The sequence below is a fragment of the Tachypleus tridentatus genome, chromosome 9 (genome assembly GCF_004210375.1).
Source record: "Tachypleus tridentatus isolate NWPU-2018 chromosome 9, ASM421037v1, whole genome shotgun sequence".
Taxonomy (NCBI): domain Eukaryota; kingdom Metazoa; phylum Arthropoda; class Merostomata; order Xiphosura; family Limulidae; genus Tachypleus; species Tachypleus tridentatus.
The window spans coordinates 120,500,881-120,520,149 of NC_134833.1; the positions used below are offsets into that span (position 1 = coordinate 120,500,881).

At 34.0% G+C, this 19,269-nt stretch overlaps 1 protein-coding gene across 6 annotated transcripts in view; it reads left to right on the forward strand.

The window, feature by feature from the left end:
• Positions 1-19,269, forward strand: part of LOC143226205 (dual specificity calcium/calmodulin-dependent 3',5'-cyclic nucleotide phosphodiesterase 1-like) — a 219,110-nt gene that overhangs the window by 72,560 nt on the left and 127,281 nt on the right. The gene's annotated exons all lie outside the window — the stretch shown is intronic.

Consider the following 19,269-nt stretch of genomic DNA (forward strand, 5'->3'; position numbering starts at 1 on the left):
TCTCTTTTTAAGATGTAACGTATCTAATTCTTTTAAATCTTTTGTATATTCTGGAACAAAGCCAGTTTGGGCTATTTGCTGTATTCACTGCAGGGAATCAAACCCTTGATTTTAGTGTTTGTAAGTTTGTGCACTTACCGTTGTCCTACTGAGGAACATAAAAATTGTCGTTGATAGTGTGACGTAACTTTTTGTTATCTTATAAGCCATTATTTCAAGGAAGTGAAAATTTAAAAATATTACACCAAGTAATAATTTACATTTTCAAAGGGCAAACACTGCAATAATCTTGACTTTAATAGTTTCAATTCGCTACCGTTATAACTCTATATTGTTCTGTACATCAAACTGTCTTATTAGTTTTTATATATAATAGATTGTTTATTTTGCTTCTAAGCGCAAAACTTTACAATAACGTATATATGCATTGTCCACCTGAAGGATCCAGCCAAGAGTTTTAGTGTTATAAGCACTTAAATTTACCGCTGAGTCACTGGGAGTCACAACATGCGGTAAGAATAAAATCTTCGAGTAGAAAGTTACTTTCACAAAATTGACTCAACTTCAAACATCAACTTATTGTTACTTGGTTTTTTTAATGTTTTTACGCATTATAAGAAACGCTGTTGCGAAATATGGGCTTTCGTATTCAAATTAGAGTGAACTTTAAATCAGCGGAAGATATGCTATGAACCTCGAAACCAGAGTCATTCGAATGAATTTAAAAGTAATCATCATGAGAGGGCGCAAACAACAAATCAGTGATAAGTTAGTAAAATAAATGATTGTGAAATGATATCGCGAAAATGTGAAAAACATTGACAGCGATTAACGGTGAAGATTAACGGTCAAACTGTTGAAACAATTCTGACTTTTTTTAACTGTCATTAGTTAGCAATCGAAAGATATAAGTTAAAGAAATAACACGTAGAAATAAACTTAGCATCAGTATTATAATCACTGTTTCATAGTAACCACAGATAGTTTAATAACATTTATATTTTTACTGTAAATTGGTTTTTTACTTTTCAGAAAGTGGTTTGTTTGTTTTTTTTTCCTTTAGAACAAGCACTGCTTTTAAACAGAAATTCTCTCCGTTCCGAAAATCCATAACAGTTTAATCAAATATTTAATGTACTAACGCTCATATATATATATACACATATATACGGCTAATAACTATTTACTTTTAAAAAATACGCCCCCCCCAGTGGCTCAGCGGTATGCCTGCGGACTTATAACGCTAAAAACCGGGTTTCGATACCCGTGGTGGACAAAGCACAGATAGCCCATTGTGTAGCTTTGTGCTTAATTCAAAACAACAACAACTTAAAAAATACTTCAACTGTTAAACTAGTTATACAGTAGACGCACTGAAATCGAAGCAGAAAAACTGGTATTATTTCATTTTTATTCTTTGTCGATTAATAACTGTTTTAGAAATGGCAAATAATGTGATATATTGCAGTAAGTAGAAACATTCGTATTCAGGGTCATACTGAACTGACGATGTTTGGAGTGCTGTGTAAAAGCAAATATAACAATGCTCTTCGTTATCTCTGTAAATTAGAGAATGAAGGGTCACATTTAGGTACCATAATTATCATGTAAGTAATAGGTTTGAAAACATTAAGGTAAAACTATATGATCTATACAAGAGTCAGGTATTGTAGCAATCTCAGGGTAATGGGGTCCTCACTAGCAAAGCTGAATGTCATAGTAATTACAGCTTGCAGTAAAACACTGTTGCACCAAAATGACAAGAAGCGAGTACAATGGTACGTCAAACAAACCGTCATGGTGTAATAAGGTAGAATGTTGACACTAGAGATATGTACAATTATATAACTAACTGTGATTAATTATGTACGCCCAGAAGTATCTTGAGTTTTATAACCCAGTTTATAACAGGGAAGACAGCAGTAGATGTTATATTAACATCTTAATAGTGAAATATAACAATCTAGTTTACTTTGGCTAATGACGTAGACAAATCACTAATTAAGTTTTTTGATATTTATTGTAAGAATCGCTTAGTCAATTAATCTGAAGATAATGAAAACAAATCGGTTGTTAATCGCCCCCTAGTGGTACAGCGGTATGTTTCCGCACTTGCAACGATACCCGTGGTGGGCAGAGCACAGATAGCCCATTCTTATTAATCAAGCATTCTGAAGTTAATAATGAAGACAAGTCGATTATTAAGCAATCATTTTTAAGCTAGTAATGAAGAAAACTGGTTATTAATCAAACATTCTGACGTTAATAGTGAAGATAAGTCTGTTACTAAACTGATCATTCTGAAGCCAGTAATGGAGAAAAACTGGGTACTAAACAAGCATTCTGACTTTAAAAATAAAGGAAGTCGGTTATTAACCAATCATTCTAAAGCTAATAATGAAAGAAAACCTGTTATTAATCAAGCGTCCTGATTTTAATAATGAAGGTAAATCAGTTATTAATCAATGTTTGTTGTTGGTGTCACTACAGACATATAATTCTGGTGTTCGCCAGCTTTTTTATATAACAATGACTATTTTTCTATGTTTTTATCACTTATACATCTTGTAGTTCTTGAAACCTGGATCATGCCCAAGAACTGAGAAGCCACCTTCATCACTTGATATAGTATTCTATTTTCCCAGCATAATCACATTGATAGATCTGGTACAGAACTTCCTTCTGGTTCTATAAGCCCCTTTTCTCTTTGGCTTTTCCATTCTTCCTTCAGTTCTCAGGCGCTGGATGTCTTGCTCGCTTTTCTCTTCCTGAGTTCTTGTAGCGACTGTAGATATCTCATCGGTCTTCTTTCTGTCTGAATCCTCCCCAGGTAGTTAAGGCACTCGACTCGTAATTCGAGGGTCGCGGGTTCAAATTCCCCTCACACCAAACATGCTCGCTCTTTCAGCCGTGGGGATGTTATAATGTGTGGTCAATCCCACTCTTCGTTGGTAAAAGAGTAGCCCAAGAGTTGGCGGTGGTGATGACTAGCTGCCTTTCCTCTACTCTTACACCGCTAAATTAGGGACAGCTAGCGCAGATAGCTCTCGTGCAGCTTTGCGCAAAATTCAAAACTAATAAACAAAACAAACTGGATCCTCGAAATTTCTACTGCCTGGTATGTCTTTGATGTCGTCCTATTTCTAATTAGCCAACCCTGGTTTCTGATTTGAACTGTAACTGGTTATTCTTAAACTTGTCAGCTACACTCCCTCCATGGGTTTCCATATAACGTTCTGCCAGCTTGATCATCTCATTCACACCTATTGGTTATCTCATCTTTAGGAGCAGTGACATGTCAGTTGAGCACGTGATCATGAACTGTTCACTTATTAGTATATCTGCCAACCTTCAAAACTGTTTTCTCGCTTGGCCATGTCTGTGAAGTATCACTGCAGACGTACTATAAATTGAAACACAATTTCTCCTGTGTCAGATTTGATTTCTCCTGTGTCAGGTTTGACTTTTCCTGTGTCAGATTTGACTTCTCTGAATTTCTGGTGAAAAATCTTTCTCAGTAAATTCATATCATTTCAACATTGCCTCTTTTAACTTGTCGTAATCCATTGAATCTTCTGGTCTCATGCCTGCAGACATTTGTAGACCTTTTTCTGTGAGAAATGGACTGAGATAAACCCAGTCGCCTTTGTCCCAATTCCAACTTTGGGTAAATCATTCATACGCCTTTAAAAAAGCATCTATGTTTAGTGGACTGGCATTGTCCTTTTTGTCATTCTTTGGTCCTTTATCTTTCTGTTAAGTGAGCATTTTGTGCTTTTATTCTTTCTATTTCAAGTATTATCTCTCAATCTCTCTCCTTTTCTTCTTTTGTAATTTCTATTCTTATTCTCTCTGTTTGTATTCTGTTTCCCTCCCGCTAGGTTCTGTCCTCTGTTGACGCATTTTTTGTCCTAATTCTCGTTGTTGTTTTTGCTCATCAAACTCTTGTAGAAAGCTATCTTTGAATCCAAGTCGCTCATATCACTTCCTTCACATATCAAAGTCCACAGACTAAACTGGTTCAGTTACTTTGGAATCCAGTTGGCAAGACAAGTTGCTCTTCTCTGTTATCACAATGTAATAAATGGTAAGCTTATTTAAAGTTCCCCCTTGGTTACAGTGATTTTATCCAGAGGTTTAAATAGTTGTTTTTTTCTGTCAAACGTTTATACAAGGTTCCTCTCGTTGGACTCAGCAGATAGCCCGATGTGGCTTTGCTATAAGAAAATACACACACACATGCTCCACACAGGTTGATTCAGTTACTTTAGAACCCAATCGTCAAGACGAATTATTTTATTTGCTCTGTTATTACAATACAATTTGTGATTATTACATTTTAAAAGTCACCAATATACGCTATTTATAGCTAAACTCACGAATACGCATTCTGTATCTCTCTTTCTTTATAGTTTTCCGACACATATATGTATTATTGACAGCAATCTAGAACTTTCTACAAATATTTAGATATTATATGATGAAACAATACTTGAATAAAGCAACGCGAAAATTCAGAAGGTTTATGTAAATAACTTCAACTCACAACAATGAATTACACAACAAATGGCTCGTAAACAGCTACGTAAACAAGTCTGCCACAACTATATCTTCCTAAAACAACTCATTTTAATGTCTGCACTATATAAACTAAATAATACACTTGTTTCAACGTTAAAATGAACAGTCGTGAATATTTAACAGTAATAGCTATTCTTATTGTGTTGAGCTCAGCATAGCCAGGCGGTTAAGGTGCTTGACTCGCAATATGAGGGTCGGGAGTTCGAATCCTCATCCCACCAATCATGCTCACCCTTTCAGCTATGGAGGCGTTGTAATATGACAATAAACCAATGATAAAATAGAAGCCTAAAAGTTGGCAGTGGGCAGTGCCTTCACTCTAGTTTCTCACTGCTAAATTAGGGACAGCCAGCGCAAATGGCCATTCTGAAGCTTTGCGTGAAATTCGAAAAAAAACACATCTTATTTCTTGCTTTCTTTGTTCATATGTCATGCTGTCTTGTATCTACAGAATACATAATATTTCTCGTGATTCGTGGCATTGGTACGTTTTACTGAAGCTACGACAGTACAAATCACAACGTTAAGTGTCGGAGATAAAATATCCAAAGATAATATCACTACTTATACCTCTGTTTTTGCTGTGTCGAAATAAACAAGGTGTTTTTTCCTTTTTCTACATCTTTAGAATAATTATTATATAAAATTATTTGAACAAATTATTATTGTTTTTGTTATTTTAGATTTGTATGACGGCTCCCAGTCAAATAGTATTTGCCACTGATGTTCTATGTATACATATAATGTGTTCTAGTTAACAAATAGTTGTTGCTGGTGTTACCGCTGACATGTTGTAGCTCACAGTTAACAAGTCTTTACTGGTGTTTTCTGTACACATGTAATGACTTTCAGACAGTAGATATTTGCTTCTGCTGTTACTACAAGCCTGTATTATTTCTACCTTGACTTCTAGCAAATAACTATCCATTGAAAATAGAACTGCAGAAAAATAATCCAAAAAATGAATTACCCTGATATATGAATTTATAATGTAAAATTTGGTCAGGTGGTTAAGGCGCTTGACTCGTAATCCGAGGATCGCGGGTTCGAATCCCCGTCATACAAAACATGCTCGCCCTTTCAGCCGTGAGGGCATTATAATGTTACGGTCAATCCCACTATTCTTTGTTAAAAGAGTATTCTAAGAGTTGGCAGGTAGATGATGATGACTAACTGCTTTCCCTCTAGTCCTATACTGTTAAACTCTAGTCCTATAAACTCTAGTCCTATACTGTTAAACTCTAGTCCTATACTGTTAAATTATGGTGAACTAGTCCTCGTGTAGCTTCGCACGAAATTCAAACAAACCACCTAAACAGTCAGATCATTTATGTATAAGAAAATACAATTATACGTTTAAGAATATTTTGAACAATTTTTAGAAGGATTCATAAATTTGTTCAGTATTATACTCGACAGATTCTGGAAAAATGTCTGATTTTTCTGCATTTCCGAACTGAACAAGAAAAGCAAACCACTCTTAGAATAACATAATTACTGAGTACACGATACGAGATTGTTTTGTTTTAAGGGTGAAGCTGTACCATGGAGTATATGCATTGTACCCATGGCAAGGATAAAATCCACAAAGTTTTGCGTTATAAGAACTCAGGCTTATCTTTGTGCCACTGGGAATAGACACATCTAAAGTTATTCCCCTAATGAAAGAAAATTTGTATATAGACTTTTGTCCTTATGAAAAAAGAGGGAAATTGATGTTAATACATTTGAATTTTAAATATTAAAATATAACTTAAACCCGGCGTATACAAATATGCAAGTAATAAGTTATCTTACTGGTAAAAGTGGTTTGGTGTAACGTATAGCGTTTGATATAAGAAACATGTTTAAACTTATGATAAACACAGATTATTTAATTACTGGCATTCAGAAATTTTTTAAAAAATTAACACACTTGCATTGTTTGATTATTTAAATTTGTGTGTTTTAGTAGAGACAACCAGTATTACAGAATAACTATTTAAAACTTAGATATATTGTTAATTGTTTTTTTGGTTTGAATTTTGCACAAAGCTACATGATGGGTTATCTCCGCTAGCCATCCCTAATTTAGCAGTGTAAGACTAGAGGGAAGACAGCTAGTCATCACCAACCCCCGCCAACTCTTGGGCTACTCTTCTACGAACGAATAGTGGGATTGACCGTCACATTTTAACGCCCCCACAGCTGTAAAGGTGAGCATGATTTGATGTGACGGGGATTCAAACCCGTGATCTTCAGATTACGAGTCGAACGCCTTAACCCACCTGGCCATGCCGGGCCAATTTTAATAGTATCAAATGCAGTGTTGTGGGCCTGCCCTATGACGATCGTTAAGGTCATGTTCTTCGGAAATGTTATTCGTAAGAATCGTACTCTAAAGAATTTAACAGCAAAGGCGTAAACAAAAATATTTAGCAAATGGTACTCTCTGTAGGGCAGAAATGGTACTTGTTGGATTGTTGTTCTCATGGAGATGTTTGTTCGTAGAAACTATAAACTCTATATTTTGATAAGAGTTAAGAAAAACTAATTTTTACGTGTGTGTGTTTTCTTAGAACAAAACCACATGGGACTATCTCATGAGTCTACCGAGGGGAATCGAACCGCTGATTTTAGCGGTGTAAATCCGGAGACCTACCGCTGTACTAGAGAGGGAATATACTTTTCATTTAAAATAATATATTTTTATTTATACCAATGTTTCGCCTTCCTGGCTTCTTCAGGGTTAATATACTATGCAGTTATGTATATTAACCTTGAAAAAGCCGCAAAGGCGAAACGTTATTTTAAATAAAAGTATATTCTGTTATACAGGGTGTTCGGAAAGTCACTGTGCAGTTTTGTAATCATATTTTATTCAGTCTATTTCAAGCCAGCAACTGATAGCGGTGTTTAGAAACAAAATAAGAAGGATCTAAGTCTGTATTGATGACAACGGGGGTCACTTTCAACATTGTTTATAATTGTCATTCATATTTACCTCCTGTATTCTATATTGAAACATGTCTGTTAATAAATATATAAGTGCACAGTGACTTTCCGAACACCCTGTATATATATATATATAGTGTTTTTTTCGAAACTTTTATAAAGCAAAATCTTTAAATCCCTTCAGTATGGACTACAAATAGTTACTCCATATTTTAAGGAAGGTTTGGCTTTCCAGGATACGAAACTTTCCTACAATACTTCATGGTTTAAACGTTGTCATTTTTAAAATTATCCAGGCCGGCATGGCTAAATGGGTTAAGACGTTCGGTTTGTAAGCTAAGAGTCGTGGGTTCGAAATCCCATCATCCAAAACATGCTCGCCCTTTCAGCCGCGGGGCGTTATAATGTTACGATCTGTCCCATTATTCGCTGGTAAAACAGTAGCTCAAGAGTTGGTGGCGGGTGGTGATGACTAGCTGCGTTCCCTCTAGTCTTACACTACAAAATTAGAGAGAGCTAGCGCAGATAACCCTCGCGTAGCTTTGCGCAAAATTCAAACAAACAAAGATTATCCAAATGGAGCATGTTCATTTGAGAGCAACTGTTCCTCAACAATCCGCTAGGAGTGTAACACGAATCACCACTAGGGTATTTTAGACCATCACAAAACATCAGTTGGACATACAATATGTGTATAGTATTCAAAGTTTCTCTAACGATAAAACCACAACAACAATATCATCTTTATTCTGATAGCAAGACTTTATCACGGAACTATATTGGTACCACACCCAAGACATAACCACACGAACAATACGTACTTGACGTTATGATCACAACTGAAATTTGTGCTGATGAGATTGGTGCACGTGGTGCAGATTACTAAACGGTAGCACTGTAGATTCATTTAAATTACTTCAGCTACCAAAATGTAAGCTGACCTATATTATCGATTTATCGACAACTATACCACATATTTAAGCAACATTTTCAGAAGTCATTAATTAACACAAAAAATACACTCTGGTTAAGCATATGATCCGCGCACGATAATAGCTGAGTGTAAGTTTTGTAAAGTTGGACGTCACAAACAAAGGTGTAATCTATTATTTCTTTATTTTTGTTTTCATTACCAGTAGTGCTTAAACATTGAACATATTTGTTTTTCGTTTTTTTATCATGTAGATTATTTTGTATTATTAACATAGTACATTCGGTTAATGTTGATCTACATCTCTTAAACTAGCCAAATCTAATAAGATACTTTTGGATTTAAGGACGAAAATGTCTCTAACAGCAAGGGTACCCAACTGACGAAACAATATGTTTTAATATTTGTAATAAGAACTTATGAGTTAGTTGTACTAGCTACTGGGTTGGTTTATAGTTCTGATTTAAGTAGATAACTTGCTCAGAAGATAGTATTAACAAGTAAAGAAAAACTTTTAAGAAAAGGAAGTAAATCTATGGATGGCTAATGTCAGTCACTTCAAAAATAATGCAAACAAGATAGAAGAGAAGGCATATGCATAATCCTTATGTAATATCACAGGCACACACAGAATAAATTAAAGTAACTGTTATTAAATAGTCATACATTCCTATCTGTTAATTCTGGCTGATAGGTCCTATTTTACTCTGTTCTAAAGTGTTTTTTTTTTTTAAAGTACCAAATTTCTGTAAGATAGTTAGCTGGATGGTTAATGATAGCGTCATTTACACTAGAATTATGATTTTTTTAAATTATTACTATTTGTTAATAACCCTTATTAATGTGGACAATCTGTTTGAAACTATCACCTCAGTGAAATTGGTTCACACTGCTGATTCGGTTTTTAAGTTATTATGTGATAAATAAAAGAAGCAAATAAAAGAACAGGAAATTTAAACCTTTTTTTTTACGATACTTACAGTCATCACCATAAATTATGATTCATTCATTATATAAATATTGTTATAAAAGGAAACTGTTTGTTTGTTTTCAATTTCGCGCAAAGCTACTCCAGGGCTATCTGCGCTAGACGTCCCTAATTTAGCAGTGTAAGACTAAAGGGAAGGCAGCTAGTCATCACTACCCACCGCCAACTCTTGGGCTACTCTTTTACCAACGAATAGTGGAATTGACCGTCACTTATAACGCCCCCACGGCTGAAAGGGCGAGCATGTTTGGTGCGATCGGGATTCGAACCCACGACTCTCGGATTACGAGTTGAACGCCTTAACACACTTGGCCATGCCGGGCCAAAAAAGGGAATACTGTAAAGTATTGTAAAGTTATGATGGCCTATTGAGGAGGTATTTAAAATAATTTTGATGAACAAGTTTCGATCACTATATACGTAGTACTATCGTCTGTCTGATAGTAGGAATATAATACATCTTAAGTGGTTTGTTGTACCTATCACTATATGTATATACTTATATTATCATTCAAGTCTTATTAGTGTTATTTATTATTGACTTCCATCTTTTATTTATCATTGATTTTCAGGTTCATAGAGTAATATGTGTTAGAACTGAGACAACGATAACGCAAAAACAAAATGGATGCTTATATATAACTACCGTTCATTCTATATTACCTATTGATTAAAAGGCTTATGTTTTGAAATTACCTGTCTTATTGATTTATTCATCCATGTTTCTAGATTAATAATTATGGCGACTGTACAGACAATTCAGACATATTTTTGCAATACTATTTTATCAACAGTTATAGAAATAGGCACGATAGTCATTGGGTTCTAAGATTATTATCACATCAAGTTTTAGTAAGTGACCGTTTTATAACTTTGCTATTTCATCGGTAATCGCAGTCATTTAAATCCATCAATATGTTTGCAACATTGTTGTATAAACAGTTATAGCTATTTCATAGAGGGCGCCATTTCACGTTAGTATAATCGTATTTCTCAACAATAATAAGAATTTTAAAACAACATTTAGGCAGCTTTAATTGCATACTATTCTTTCTTTCTCTAAACTTTATCAGTTCACTACAGAACCACAACATAAAATATCACATCAAGTTCTAAGCTCTAATTTATATTTCCTTGGAAACAATTAGCTTTAAAAATCATTGTTGTGGCGAGGAACTCAAATCCTCGTTGTCGTATAGTGCTTATTTATAGACTGCGTCTTTCAGAGATTACTTCTTTTCAAAGCTTTACCTTTTCCTGATTTCGCTTTTGTTACAAGTGGATATCGTCATTTAAGGAGGTGTACATTGTACCAATATCTAAGTTCCTAATTAATTATATTAACTGTAGACCACCATTCCTAGCAGCCCCTAACATCAAAGTATAATGAACAAAACGTTTTCTCTACAGGAATAAACGAGACTATTCGTAATTAGTTCTAACAAGTGTTATTATTTGTTCTTACGTTATGAAATGCAAGTAGAATTTATATGGTATAACCACGCATTTTTTAATGGCTCTACTGGAAAGAAAAAATTTCTGTGGCATGAACACAGCCGGAAATAACTCTGCTATCTTGTCTAATGGTTGGAAATAAATTTTGCTAAGGTGTAAACAGCTCGCGACGAACTTACGGTGTGTAAACATAAGCTGCGATGAGTTATTGTTACTAAAAAACTGAGCGAACGGCATGTTCTTCGCCTGAAGCTTCAATACACCAAGCAGCATGAACTCAAAATGTTTGGATTATGTCTTGCTTCAAAATTACCAAATGTTTGTCGATTTATCGTTAACTAAATATTCGCCCTAGAAAGAGAAATACCGAACGTAAAACTAAAAGGATCAGAATCTGTTTCAGAAGATTTACCATGTTGCTATGTAGTATTGAATGTTGAATTATATTACAAACAGCTGTGAAATATGTTGAATATTCGTGAAAGATGTAAGTTGCATTATCTGTCCACAATACAGTATTTTCCTTACTTATATGATTGTTATAAACTTACATTCTCATACGTAGTACATGTGTTTGCATGTAACTGTGATACCGCTACAATTTTGTTCTTGTTAACTAAGTATCTATTGTTTCGCTGTTTGCATGTAATTGTGATACCGCTACAATTTTGTTCTTGTCAACTAAGTATCTATTGTTTCGCTGTTTGCATGTAATTGTGATACCGCTACAATTTTGTTCTTGTTAACTAAGTATCTATTGTTTCGCTGTTTGCATGTAACTGTGATAACGCTACAATTTGTTCTTGTCAACTAAGTATCTATTGTTTCGCTGTTTGCATGTAACTGTGATAACGCTACAATTTGTTCTTGTCAACTAAGTATCTATTGTTTCGCTGTTTGCATGTAACTGTGATAACGCTACAATTTGTTCTTGTGAACTAAGTATCTATTGTTTCGCTGTTTGCAGCATTTATTAATTACCAGTAGTTTTCTTCACCTGAAGCCTCGAGCAGTGTCTACGTAATAACTTGCAGTTACTTTAACCATATAAATGTAATTTGCTGCCTAATAAACAAGTTACTTGGCTACTTTTATGTCATTAATTGGGAAAGATAAGCCATCTGTTACACAGTTTCATTCCATTCCATTACTCATTAAGTCGACGATATTGAAGATATAAGTTGTCTGTATTTACTTTTATAATGCTGTTAACGAAGGTACATGAGAAACAAATTTTCAGTTAGATAGTTTATTAGATTTCCTTTTCATTAGTTCGACGGCACGGGAGAAATAAATTGATTAGCTAAAAAGTCTGTTTGACTTCCTTCATGACGTCAGCATGATAATATGGGAGAAATGAACGTTTGCTTGACGTCATCAGAAAGTGAGACCGTACATAACTTTAGAGTTAAATGTAATGAATATTTGCCTTTCAAATAGGCCTTTCCCATTTCCGTTTCAACGAAATCACTCCCTACTGTGATCTACTGTTTTCTCTAGCCTTGTTTGCTAATCCACTATTTGTATGCTTACAGAGAATATTTTTCAGTAGAAAGAAGATATCACATAATTTGAAAGGAAAAAAAATCGTATTGGATTTTTAAGGAACAGGGTTCAAATATGTTATACATTGATTTAGTAAGTTTATTGAACGTTTTGGGAGTCTTTTTCTATCTTTATTCAAAATTCCTTAACAAATATAAAGGATGGAATACAAAATTCAGTAATGAGATTTTCTGTCTGCTTTACTTATGTAGGCCGTAAAAATTTTCTAGCAAAATTAAGCGTTGTTTAATTATACTTCTATTACACGGTTGGATGATGTACAGTACTTACTGGCCAAGATGGCCATGGAGACACAGCCTTTGGCAAAGTTAAAAGTATATGTACGCATCTATAAACAGACCTCTGTTTTGATGTGCAGAGAATAATATTTATTACTCAGAAAACATGTAAATCTCTTAAATAAATTTCATAAACAGCCCAATAATTCAACCATTTTCACATTTAACAATAACTACAAAGTTTGTTTAACGAAACAAAAAGTAGAATGTTTTATTTCATAGGAACTAAACATATGTTTTTCATTCTGTGTTTAACTAAAAGCGAAACAGAACAAAGGACGATAATTGAAACAGACAAATAATTTACTTTATTGGAAATCAAATCCAGAATGTGATGGATTTTATAACTACAAAAAATAATTAATTCTGAATGCGAGAGTTTACCCTCTAAATGTAAGTTTTGCCAAACGTAATGAACTGTTATAATGAATTACTATAAGTAACCTAACGCTAGTCAAACGTCTCGTAATTTTACTTTAATAGGTGAAAGCTTCGTATTTTCAATTAAATATATTCTCTGCTATTTACCACAATACTAAAAGCTTATAGCTCATAAAATGATTCATTATGCCTTGTAAATATTTACAAAATACTTTTTATTTTAGAATATCATAATAATAGTGTTTGAATGTCAGTTATTATTTTTATTAACTTTTCTGTTGTTTACTTTAGGAGAAAAATAAAAGGTACTATTTGCTGTGTTCACTGCTGCAAATCGAACCTCAGACTTAAGCGTTGTAGACTTACCGCTGTTATACCTGAGGACAGTTACTATTGTTTGAATGGTCACTATGTATTCACTTGTTTATAAGATAACTTATTATCTATCATCTACACTGCTGCAACTGTTTACAAGATAAGTTCATATGATGCTTCTTATGGGTAGTATGTTATTTAATTTGCTATTACCCTGACAATAATTTTGTTGTTTTTTCTGCAATTGTTTGAGTGATCAATAAGTAGTTAGTATAGCATTAACGCTATTTAGAAAATAAAATATTACTTACGTTGGTAATGTAAACGCATCTTTTCAATTCGAATTTGAAATTAAAATAATGAGGTGAACTTCACAAAAGTAGCCAAAATAGACTACACAAGTAGCTGTATCTACTATATAGTTACTTTGTGTCTCCTGATGACACATCGGTAGCCAAAAGAGACTATACAAGTAGCTGTATATACTGTATAGTTACTTTGTGTCTCCTGATGACTCATCGGTAGACATTGGTGTTTGTAACACTACAATTCGAGGTTCGATTCCTGCAACGAAACTGCACAAATAGCCCATTGCACGGTTTTGTGCTAAAATAAAGAACAGCTCTATTAATTACTTATGATTATCTCTATATTTTCACTCAGTATAGAAATTCCAGAAACTTCGTAGTGATTTTCAGGTTAAGCCTACAGACAGAGAGAAACATGCATTGATTTGGATTAGTATGTACTCTCTACAAAATGATTATATGTATATATACTTTTATAAGTTACGTAACGATACAAGTGAAACATCTTAAACCTACGAATCTTGAAAATGAACTGAAATTATTCACATTAAGGTTAGGGCGAATAAAACGTAATTACTTTAATATAATAGTTATTTTTGACTAACGTTTCCTCATTTTCCCTAAATGTCAATAAAATTGTCTCTACAAGACTTTTTATTCGGTATTTATTTAAACAAAATTAATAAGCTGAAGGTTACCTTACTAAGGAAACTCTTTATCCTGCGTGCGTTTGAAAAGTTGCTTTATCAAGAAAACTAAATAACGTGGGTGTTTTTGGAAAGTTGCTTTTGAAAACTAGATGACCAGATCATGTTGTGAATGGAAACACATATGTTGTCGAGTTTCCTAATGGCAACTGCTTACTCATTTTTTTCTCTCTTCCAAATATTCAACTCCAAGTATCGTAAACAATATTTATTTCATATTTAAAATATTTGAACAAGAACATGTATTGAACCCGAATGCAAAAACCCATTATTAGATAAATGTTTAAAACTGACAATCTTTAACAATCTTTTAAACATGTTTCTAATTATAATTAATTAACACTAACATAAAAAAGTAGTTTTCGCAAAATTACATGTTGTTGCCAATATTATACACTTAATTTATTCTTGCATAAAAACATTGCCTCGTTACACTGTGTAACAAAATGTTATTATTCTTGTTCCTGGGCAGAAAGTGTTATTTTCCAACTGCTTATGCCTAAAGTAAATGGAAAATCCCTATTTTCTCTTCAAACTTTGCTTTTGTGACCTGGAAGCGTATAACAAAAACATGATGGGAGATTATATTTGAGGGCTGATACGTGAAAGTGATTTACATTACAGTCGCAAATTCCGAAGAACTACTCACTTCTAAGCATTTTTGTTCATTTCTGTACAGCTTTTGTATAAATGCATGTAAATCTTTACTCATATGTGGTTTTATTCAGACCTTATGTAAATGAAAATGTGCAAATTTGCCCGTTTTTACACAGACACTAGGTTAATTTCTGAATTTCATTATCCAGGTCACAAAAGCAAAGTTTGAAGGGAATAATGGCCATTTTCTGCACTTTTACAACATAAGTAATTAAGAAATAACACATACTATCCAGGAACAAAATTTGTGTTACATAATGTTATTTCTCATACAGTGTATAGTTTATATAGAAATATTTCTATAACTTTCTTTCTTGCAAATTACTAAATCATTGTTCCACAACTGACAACTAGTTATTTTTGTGTGTTTTTGCAATCAAATTTTATCGATTTTCTTTGAAAAACAATTGTCTTGGTTTGTTTTGAACTTCGCGCAAAGCTATTCCAGAGCTATCTGCACTAGCCGTCACTAATTTAGTAGTGTAAAACTAGAGGGAAGGCAGCTAGTCATCACCACCCACCGCCAACTCTTGGGCTACTCTTTTACCAACGAATAATGGAATTTGACCGTAACATTATAACGTCCCCACGGCTGAAAGGGTGAGCATGTTTGGTGCGACGGGGATTCGAACCCGCGACCCTCAGATTAGGAGTCGAACGCCTTAGCCCACCTGGCTATGGCGGGCCAAACAATTGTCAGTAATTCATACTGTCATCAATTGTAACACATCTGGACTGACGTAATTCAGTGATCAAGGTTGAATATTTGTGTTATATCAATTTTTCTATTGCAAACTACCATTATTGCACACCAACATTTATTGCTCCTCAGAACCTAAAATCAGTGCAATAAAGAATTAATAAAAAAATATTACTCCAATTTTTTAAAACTTCCTTTGCATTATTTAGAAAAAAAATCGTTTGGTGGACTGTGTTTCTGTGTTCTACAAACACCCATTTGTAGACTAATTGTGTTTATTGACAAAGCAAGAATTTCCCAATTCAGCTCAGAAAACAAAAGTAAGATTGAGTGCTTGTGTTAAAACATTCTGGTTAGTGTAGATAACCCACGTATTCTTACGTTCCTATAGCTCCCAACTGACACTTCAATTTCAGGCCTGTTTGATGTTTGAATACTCGTTCTTCACGCAAAAGAAAGGTTAGTTTCTACTTGGATACGGTCGTATATGAGCAAAATCCATTTCCAAGACATGTACACTTTCAATACGTCCTGTTATTATTACATTAAAATTTCAATATATATTTTTAGAAGAGGAATCTAAAACTGTGCAATATAATGGTCTTACTATGTAGTAAAAATAAGACAATTTTGTAACAAGAGTAAATTGGAATTTCAGGAAGGTTTTTTTGAAGTGAATTTAGTGTATTTTGAAAAGAAGTTTCCAAGCTGGAGTTAAGCGTATTTCTTGAAGTCACACGAAATAAGATATACTAAAAGTAATAATACATTTTTGTTACAGTGGAACAAACTATTGGTTAAGAACATCTTAAATTAGGTCGCAATCCAAAGTTTGTCTGTTTCATGAATTTTGTGAAAACTACCAGAAGGCGATCTGCACCAGTCGTTCCTAATTTTGAAGCGATAAACTACAGAGGAGGCAGCTAATCAAAATCACCCGTTGAAGTCTCTTGAGGTACCTTTTGCCAAAGAAAAATGGGTTTGACCATCACGTTATAACGTCCCCATGGATGAAAGAGCAAGCATAGTCGACGAAGTGTTTCGATCCCAGTACCAACAGCTTGGGATTCGAGCATTCTAACCACCTTCAGGCGACCTTCATGACGTCACTCAACTTTCTTTATATATCATCAATCGATTACGCCACCATTCTTCAGAATGTTAATAAGAGAATACCTGTTAATGTACCTGACCAACATTTCTGTCGACTGTTAATAACTTCTATCACATGTCGCTGCATCTGACGTATTCCATACTTTCACAATCAAAGGCAACATATATTAGTTAAATAAAATGCGGGTTACAACTTAGCTTTCTGGATCTTTTAAATGTATAATACAACGTTCTTTACATATACTGTGTAGGATCATATGCCTTCTCTCCAGGAAAGGTATTTGAAACCGAAATTAAAAGACCAAAATAAAAAGAATAATACCAATGTCATTCAAGAAATAACAAGTTTCAAAGGTTAGCAATGTAAAAATTTTCGGTGTAACTGAAATGTCGGGAGGGCTTCTTCTGATAGTATTCTTTATAAAAAAAAATCGTTTAATCTCTTCTTACCCCCCAACCCGTACGTAAAATTATTTATTTTCTGACGACAGACCTGCATATTCTTATATAGCGACCTATTATCGTAAAACGCCTGCAAATATTTTTTCTGCATATAACTGTCAAAACGTGCCACACGGTGACCGTTCTTACAGAGTGAACATTTCCACAGCAAACTTATCTATAGGACTATTAATCTTGCGACGATCACGTTCCCATGTTTCTGTATGATAAAGTTTTCTATACAGCGAATATTACTACGGTGGACATTCCTGGAACTAACTTTATCACAACTTATGGAAATTTTCTTTTTATTTAAACACACCTATGAAGCCCATCAAGATATTGGAGATTACTGAAAAGTATCCCCCATAAACAGTGGTATTAAAATAACGTGTTTTGGTAGCTATTGTTTAATATACTTACCTTGTTAGGTTCAAAACATAAACAATAACTTTTAGTTAAAAAATGGAAGAAATCTAAATTGGTTATCGAGTAATTTCAAGGTCAAATGTAAAATTCAAAGCAGTTCAACGATGATATTTTTGAAAACTTTTCAAAACGGACTCCACAATCGAAAACTTGTTGTAAACTGTATCATCCGTTCAATTTGGTTTGGCTTGTTTTGAATTTCGCGCAAAGCTACTCTGAGGCTATCTGCGCTAGCCGTCCCTAATTTTGCAGTGTAAGACTAGAGGGAAGGCAGATAGTCATCACCACTTATAACGCACCCACTACTGAAAGGACGAGCATGTTCGGTGTGACGGGGATTCAAACCTGCGACTCTCAGATTACGAGCCAGAGATTTACGAATTTTTTTCCTTTAGTCCTTTAAATCATTTGCAAGCCTGAATACTATATATTTCAAATGCTTAATGTGTAGATTTTAGAACATTCAGTGCACTAGTAACTGTTACCTTTGTTACCTTAGAATACTTCAACTTACTCTGAATAATGTATAAGTTCAATACTGACTGGACATGTAAGGTTTCACTATATATTTGATAAATAAACAGACTAAGAAGGGAATTAGAAGAAAATAGGACAATGGTAATCTCCTTATGACCAGTTTGGGTTCATATACCAAATCAATAATTATAGCTGATCCTTTCCATGGAAATGTGACAAAGATATTGATAAAATGGTCTCTGTCACGTGATGGTATATAAAGAAAAGGAAATGGTTTCAGTCACGTGCCGGTAAACAAAGTGAATCAAATGCTAGTAAGAATGACGTAAAAACCGCAATTTGATTCATTTTGTACTGCGTAATAAAACAACGTTTAGAATGTCTAAACAGAAAGCTACAAGGTTTACAGTTCAGGTTCTAATACATGATCTAAGGCCATAATATATTCTAGAATAAGTAACTTCGTGGTTGTTCAGCTGTTGGCCTCAAACTTATTCGATTGTTAGGTATTAAATTTTGAAACTGGTTTCAAAAGAATAACTGAGTTTATGGCATACAATTAGGCAAAGAACTGAAAGCGCTGCTTGTGTAGCGAAACGAAGTTTAAGAGTTAGGACTGTTTCTCTATTTATGCCCTATTTATGTGTAATTCCTGCAAGTGCGTTACCTTCGCGATACAAATAAACGTGAATTTAACCGAATTGGACTTTCATACTTTAAAACAAGAACTGCATGGTGACTAACATGGCGCGTTTAATTAAACTAATCTGGTTGAACAAAAATGAACCAACTGAAGAAAGAAAAATAACAGATCTTGCAACACAGTTTCAAACAAAGAATCACTTTTTCTAGTTTCACCAATCGGGTAGAAGTTTGCTTATTATGATCACTTTATGTTATTACAAGAAGGTAAAGTTAACACCTTCATCCAGAAAGGTTCCTCTAACACTATTGATAACACCCTCAATCACACTTCTGTGCAACTTTGACTAAAATATACAGCACAAT